Here is an 8,582-nt window from a genome sequence, read left to right as displayed (position 1 = left end):
TGTCCCTCAAAAGAAATTCGGGCAACTGCATAATGTAAATTGTGTGTTCTAGCCTGGAACATCTGGTTTCATGTCCTGATCTCTCCAGAGGACCTTAAGATTTTTATATCACTATTTCAGTTGTCTTCACACGTTGGATTGTGTCCCTATAGTAGAGGCATACTCATATTTCCTCTTACACAGGTATGCTGTTTAAATCAAATAATATGGTGGAATATAATTCATACATCCCCCTTCCCCCTCCCCAGCCAAGCATTTCTTAGTTGCTGCTCCAAATCCCCTTGTCTCTATAGACTGTAGCTGAATACTGACAATGTGTAGGGGAATGACAAAAGACAAATGGGCCAGAGCTTACTCCCACTAACAAGAGCAGGCTTAGCTTCCCTAACACAAGTTTTTGTTGAAGAAATCCAACTTTCACCATAAAGAGTTTATATCTTTTAAAATTATTACCTTGTAGGTGGTCTCTTACATGTGTTCCCTTTATATTCATGTAATAGTCTGTTTGGTAGATGAAAACTTAGTATGACATGTGGGTCCTTTGCAGACAAGCTGGGAACAGTGAGGCTCCCCTCTCATGAGCAGCTCTGCACACAGAGAGCTGGATCACTACACCAAACAGGATTTTCTAAAGAAGTAGATTAAAAGCTTAAAGTAACAGCACAGGCAATGTAAAAGAAAACATCCCTTCAGTTAGTGGTGATCAGAGAAGAAAAAGGTGTAAAGCATGAAGTCTTCAAGCAATTAAAATAAAATAATTGGTCTAAGAAATTGCTGGTGTGCCTGGAAATATCTACACCCACACAACAAATGTACAACTTTCCCAAGGCCTTGGTGCAGTCACAGAGGTGAAGGCAGAACTTTTGCTTTCCACAGATTGCAGAGTGCTTCACCTGAGACACATCCTGTGCCATGGATTGCCCTCCCGTCAGAAATGGGAACATGGAGTTAGTGACAGGTTAAGGTCTGCAGATATATGCTTATTTATTTAGTGTATTATAGCTATATAAGGTTTGATCTGAGGTTTTCTCAGTTTCAGTACACTTTTCTTTTAACCTTTGCCTCATTCTTCCACTTCCAAGAGGAATCCCAGCACTACAGGTAAAGAAAACAAATCCCATTCCCATTCTGATATATACTTCCATATATTTCTATTTCTGTGCACAAAAAGCTTGTTATGACATACATGTAATCAGGGAAGAAGAAGACAGACCCTGAGTCTTTAGGAGTGCATTTTAACAAGCATGAAATGTAGCCATCAGCTCCTTCTGGAAGCTGGATTCAATGTCTCACTCTTTAGAACATGCAAAAAGTTTTGTTCACATTTCTTCTTTTAAGAAACTCCCTTTCCTCAGAGGAACTGGTCATTACTACTGGCAGTCAGTACCTTCAAACATTTATGTTTTTTTGAAGTCTAATACTGGATACACCTGAATCTTCTTAAGAGTTGCATGTCTGTTAATGTTCATACTGATAGATAAACCCAGAGAAAGAACTAGTTAATATAACTATATAACTAAATATAGTATTAGTGACAGTGTAGCATACACCATATTTTTTTTGGCAGCAGTTACATTTATTTTAATAGATTACCCACAGCAGCTCAGCAGTTTCAACATGAATGGCACAATTACAGCTGGGGGACAATATAATATTCTAAAACATACCTGTCTGTGGAGAAAGACATTTTGTCACAAACTTTGTAATAAAGCCTTTCTGTTCAGGAATAAACTCAGTCCTGGTTTTGCTTTATGACAAAAGCTGCACATTAGAGGTCAGGGGTGAATTTCACAGAATCACAGAATCAACAGGGTTGGAAAAGACCATGAAGATCACCTAGTCCAACCATTAACCTGACACTGACAGTTCCCAACTACACCAGATCCCTCAGCGCTATGTCAACCCAACTCTTAAACACCTCCAGGGATGGGGACTCCACCACCTCCCTGGGCAGCCCATTCCAACACCTAACAACCACTTCTGGAAAGAAATGCTTCCTAATATCTAGTCTAAACCTTCCCTGGTTGAGGGACTTGAGACCATTCCCTCTTGTCCTGTCACTTGTTCCTTGGTTCAAGAGGCTCATCCCCAGCTCTCTGCAACCTCCTTTCAGAGAGCTGTAGAGGGCGATGAGGTCTCCCCTCAGCCTCCTCTTCTCCAGACTAAACACCCCTAGTTCCTTCAGCCGGTCCTCGTACGACCTGTGCTCCAAACCCTGCACCAGCTCCGTTGCCCTTCTCTGGACACGCTCGAGTCATTCAATGTCCTTTTTGGAGTGAGGGGCCCAAAACTGAACACAGGAATCGAGGGGCGGCCTCACCAGTGCCGAGTCCAGGGGTGAGATCCCTTCCCTGTCCCTGCTGGCCACGCTATTGCTGACACAAGCCAGGATGCCATTGGCCTTCTTGGCCCCCTGGGCACACTGCTGGCTCCTGTCAGCCGGCTGTCAATCAACCCCCCCCCAGGTCCCTCTCTGACTGGCAGCTCTCCAGCCACTCCTCCCCAAGCCTGTAGCGCTGCTGGGTGTTGTTGTGGCCCAAGGGCAGCCCCCGGCATTTGGCCTTATGGAAACTCCTCCAGTTGGCCTCAGCCCATGGCTCCAGCCTGTCCAGGTCTCTCTGCAGAGCCTCCCTACCCTCAAGCAGATCAACACTCCCACCCAACTGGGTGTCATCTGCAAACTGACTGAGGGTGCACTCAATCCCTTCGTCTAGATCATCAATAGAGATGTTAAACAGGAGTAGCCCCGAAACCCAGCCCTGGGGGACACCACTCGTGACCGGCTGCCAACTGGATTTAACTCCATTCACCACAACTCTTTGGGCCCGGCCATCCAGACAGTTTTTTACCCAGTGGAGTCCAAACCATCCAAACCATGAGTAGCCAGTTTTGCCAGGAGAATGCTGTGGGAAACTGTGTCAAAGACCTTAGTGAAGTCAAGGTAAACAACATCCACAGCCTTTCCTCATCCAATTTGGTTAAGAAAAAAACAAATCAAACCAGAAAGAAGACAGAATTGCTATTTCTTAAAATTTAAAAAACTTTCAGAAAGATCAGTATGTGTAATTCCCGATAATTCATGCCTGGATGTTGACAGTGATGTCAGTCCCCAAATTTAAAATCCCCAAGACACACAATGGACTGTGCTGTGAGTTTTCCATAGCCACTTATTTTTGCCCACTGCCTTTCAAACTCCTTCTTGTTTAAAGACATGGGAATAATATATATTCATTATAATTAAAGATCTGAAGGGTGAAATCCAAGGAAGGCTTTGGAAGCTACCACTGCTTCAAAAAGAGATGTGATTTCACCCTACTATGGGGAGTGGAGAGGGGAAATTCTGGCTTGACTAGTAACACTGAGCAATCAGTACTTGCTCTTCATCAAACCTCACATGAGCTTATGGTGGAAAGTGTCTTCCAAGGCTGACAATGTGTTGTGCTGCTTTACAGCCTCCCCTCATAGCTAATCAGCATGTGTCCTTACATGGAACAGCTGAACAGTGCTGCTCTCACTAGTGGCACTTTCCTCCTAACACTGCAGGTGTCACTGTAAAATAGAAAATCTGCGTGTAACAGATTCTGTTCTGGTGACTTTGCAGGGGGATGTACACAACTAAGGCTTATGTGAAAACATTTGTCCTCTGATGGTGGATTAGAAGCTATCCTCTAATCTAGTACTGCTGCTCGAACTGTATTTGATGGCCACAGTTCTTGTAGGAAGAACAAAATGTTGATGTTATAAAGAGTTTTCCCTCTCTTATGATTTGCCATTCATGAGAGAAATGTGCAGTGTTCCCAGTCTGCAAAGTCAAAGAGTCACTTTGTACAAGAATAGTGGAGTGGTGACAGTTCAGTGATGCAAAAAATCAATTTGCTTCTGTCTTCATGGGGATATGATTGTTCATGGAGTTGTATTGTTTGGGGATGACTGAGTAATTCTGTGCAGAAGGAGGCTCAAATCACCTTTAATTAGAGTGGATATATCCAGTCCACCAAGTTATTAGGACAAAATAATAGAGTAAATCCACAGCAGACTTCTGTCTAGTAAATGTGAGAGGTATTTTAATTTCACTGTAGAACAGTTCCTTAAGAAGGGAGATTGTCTCCTGTTTCAAAGGTTCATTGTGAGGATAAATGTAATCAGGAATGCGAATCATTTAGATATTTTAGTTGTGAGGGCCAGCTCAGACATCAAGTGAGATTCACCTCTCACTCAGGAACATCAGTTTTTGCTTGTTGCCTCACTATGTTCTTGCTGTATGATGGGAAGCCAGAATGTGAAGGCCAAAAAATCCAGCCTGCCGTATTCCCCCATTGCAAGAAAAATTATCTAATTTATCCACAATCAACCCTATGTGTCCTGTAGTATTACTGCTGTCCAGAGACCCAGGTCTGCCATGCAGGACTGAATGGTGAGCCACAGAAATTGCCTATTCCAAGTGTGGGTTGATACTAGCCACAGATCTAAATTCAGGCATTTCCCTTCTCACATCGGATAACCACCTCTCTTAAATTTGACTTATTTTTTTCAGATAGCTCTTACTATTCGTTTCTGCTTACAAAGCAATGCACAAGCATGGTTGCTAGTGAAAATCAATAGCAGGCTGGTTTCTAGCTCAAATAGCCATTTTGGAAAATATTCTTGGCTTACTGATATGTGTATTCTAGAGGCTAAATACCCTCAAAAATATCCACTTTCAGGTAGTCAGCCCTCCAAAGCCCAGCTTCTTTCTGTCAAAAAGAGGGCTCAAAAAGCAAAAAACCCTAAACCCCTGTTTTTTTTGGTTTGGGTTGTGGGTTTTGTTTGTTTGTTTGTTTGTTTGTTTTTGCATTAATTGCCTTTGAAACATCCTTAGGGATATATTTTAGTGATAGGGATTTTGGCACATAAATTACTTAAATGACTCATATAACTTTAAATTCTAGCTCCAGCTCTAACTGCTGCTGGCAGCAGGTGCCACAGAGAAAGAGGATTGGGAGCACTTATATTTTAGCCATTAAATTGCCTTTGTTCTGTTTGTTCTTTTTCTTCTAACATGAGTATGTTCTTTGCAATCTTATGGGTAACAAGGACCATAGGACGTATTAAAACAGTGGGTTTATCTTTTGCCCTTGGGTGTGCTTCTGCCACTCTCATTAATGTCTATGGGGATACTGTGCCCGTGTCCTGGACAGAAACTTAGTCTTCAGCAGACCTAAGGAACTGACATCAGCCCTGAGCTAAAGTCATGTGTCTGTGTCAGCTATAGCCCCACTTAGCCACCTTGGGGGAAAACACAGACAGACTTCTCCGACCTATGTGCCATCTTAGCCTTTCTCTTGCTGCTAACAGTTTTCATAGAAACAAAGAAAATCTGGTCTGAAAGAGCTGGTCCACCTCCAGTCTCAAGTCGGGAACGGGTGTACCTGTGTCACTGTGTCTTGCATTTGTCTCACAATGTAAATTTGGTCCCATGCTTCAGTTATACTCAATGTTATTCATATTCAATGCTATTCCACTATATGCTAGTGACAACTGCTGTCCAGGCAGGAATAATCACATCTTTTTGGTGAATAGCATCCTGTTTTTCCAACTCATTACTCCAAGTTGTCAAGATAATTTTGGCCAGCTAATGAGATCCTCCAAACCCCATTTGCAAATCTTTCTAAACTGGTTTTGTTTGAAAATGTGATACATATTGTCTCTGTTACAGAAAGCACAGACAAGAACCAGACCTAAGACAGAGCTTGTCAGAATTCTGCTCAGTGCAGCCTTTCACCTCAGTGATGAGCCCGCTGGTAAGTATTTCCCTGTGCAGAGTTTCCCAAAGAGTTTTTATCTTTTGTGTTACTCTCCCTAGCCAGCTACTGATAATGTCACATGAGGCAGAGTAGAAAGCATTATTGTATGTCGCATCTCACCATGAAAATTCAATTAGAGAAGCAGATAAAGGAAAAACTATGCATGAGCCATAGACATTTGGTTCCAATTTCTATGTCTTACCTGAAAATTTCAGATCTCCTCTATGTCCAAACTAAATGTATCCATGGTAGGAAAATGCTGGATTCAGTACACATTTCTCATGTGCACTGTTACAAGGAAGAGGATTGGCTGATTTTCCATCCCATCAATTATCTAGTGGGATAACCTTGTAAAACTGCAAGGTGTTAGATGGTGGTGCTTGCAGCATCTTTAAATACTGAGATTTTCCTTCCCCTTAATTTTCCATCTTTTTCTAAGCTCAGGGAAGTTCTAGGAATCCATTCAAGAAATTCTGATTAAGGACTCAAAGACAGGGAAAGTAGAGCGGCTTATTTTCAAAGGTGCTGAGGGTCTCTGAGTTCCTGTAGAGAACATAAGCAGGTTATAATCATCTGACTACATGAACTGAAATGGGAAAGTGTTGGCCCATGAGTGGAGTTCTGTGCTTGCAGTAGGGAAAGCAGATTGCTGTGCAGAGAGCTTTCCCCTGTGATTAAATCGCTGCTCCACTGCATCCAGATCTCTGCAAAGAAATCTAAATGCTAGAGTCGAGGCTACCTCAGCTGTAGCATAATCTGCTAAAACAAAGAATGGGATGTAGTCAGGTTTCAAACACCTGTGAGCTCCTCAGAATCGCTGTTTCTCTCTCAGACATTTAAAACTTCATCAGATCATTTCCAAGCTGTCTCTTTTGTTCTGTGTGCCTGTCATTGCTGTGTACAGTGATACTTGTCTGACAGCCAAGTCTTAAACAAGAGGCAAAATCAAAGACATCAGTACTCCTCCACTCACTGAATTGTGAGCTGCTAGGGCAAATCTGACCTTCTAGCAAGCAGTAGATGGTACTTAGGATCCTGAGACACAGCACAGGAGCCAAGCTTTTGCTGGTTGCCAGGTCAGATGGATCTAAACAGGTATAGAGACAGACATAATGTGGGAGGCATGGTACAGGCTGTGGGTACCTGGGCTGTGTCAAGTGTTTTCACATACCAGTAAATAATGGTAGTTAATCTTATAATTAACTGCCAGCACATACACAGAGATATCTCCAAAGTCATCTTCTTCACCTGGTGTCTTGGTAACAAGGTGAACCTGTCTTTCTGTGCACCATCCTTGGCTTAGCCTCTCATGATCCTGGCCACACAGGGTAGAGGCAGGGGTTTTCTCTTCCAACACAAAGACTCACCCCCTAGCACTACACCCCTGGAAACCCTACACACTTGACAGCACTACCAGTCACTGCAGCCTTGGTTGAAACCCAGCTGATCACTTTGGCTTTTCATCTCTTGCTGCCACAGTTTCCCAACCTGTGGAGCAGAAGTAATAATGCTTATGCACTTGTCAGGTGTATTGTTAAGGTCTCCAAGCAATAATGTTCCTTTCCACTCCCACTCGGCAAGGGAGAGGCTGTTCACCCTTTCCAGTGGGGAATGCTGCAGCTGGTCTGCAGCGCTCACCCACCAGGATTATGTGCCAATTCTGCCATTTCTGTTGAAACAATAAATGTAGTCAAAGTGAAAGGTTTTGGGATATTTGCTCAAGAAGGTTTTAAGTAGGTTGCAGTATGTCAGGTGTTCCCATGGTATTTTCATTGCAGTGCCTGAAGATCTACCAGCTCTGTAGCCAATCAGTCACAATGTGTGTCTGCTCATCAATGTGTTGTTGAGACCGAGTGGAATAGCAGCTCTGTTCTGTCTCTCAGAGAAGGCATTATTAATACATCTGGTCCCCAATAATGATTTTATTAATTTTGTGGTTCATCTTCATAGAAAGTTGGTCCAACAGGCCTAAGTGAAAATGGAGATCACTAGTACTTCCAAAAGGCTGACCTGCAGTGGTAGGTCCTTTGATATGGGAAGGCATGAGCTATAATGAACATATGCTAGGACAGGCTTCTTTTATTTTTCCATATTTCTTTTACTGTAACTACATGGAGGTCTCCTTACCTTATTTAGCCATTCTCAGACCAAGCTGAGCTAATGCTGCTGACAGAGAAATTAGGGCCTAAGAGAATTTCCTCTTGCTCTTCCTAATGCATTTTGTTTCCTAATGCATTTGTTACAGAGCTTTTGCATATTGTGTTGTAGTTTCCCACTACAGACCAGGAATGCTATGTGCTCAGAACACTGGTGTTTAAACATTTAACTCAGGATTTTAAAGAGTTGGATGAATTGGTTTTTTTTTTGCCTATTTATAGAATTGTGTGAGCTGTTGAAAAACAAGAAAAAAATTTTGGAAAAAAAATTTCATAACCTGTTTTTTTTTTTTTTTCCCCCACTCCCAATCAGCTTGAGATGCAAGTCAGGGTAACTTGGCTGATCAATGCAGGAATAGAAGATGAAGCTGTATCACAGTATTCTTCTTGATATGTGTAAATGCACACTTTCTTGAAGTCAGTTAGGGACTGGAGACTCTGGGAAATGGTACTGTAAAAAGAGCATCATTAGTATTAGCTGCTTTCCTCCTGTCTAGAGGTACTAGCAGCATTTCAAACTGCATTTTTTGTACTGTTCTTCCTTATTTTATCTCGAAAGTAAACACTCTTAGATGAGAGCTACTTCATTTCCAGTTCCTAGTAAAGATCACCCACTTGGTAACCACTCTCAGAGGAAAGAGAA

The sequence above is a fragment of the Athene cunicularia genome (genome assembly GCF_003259725.1).
Source record: "Athene cunicularia isolate RWA chromosome 4 unlocalized genomic scaffold, athCun1 chr4_part2, whole genome shotgun sequence".
NCBI lineage: Eukaryota > Metazoa > Chordata > Aves > Strigiformes > Strigidae > Athene > Athene cunicularia.
This window is presented reverse-complemented; position numbering follows the sequence as displayed.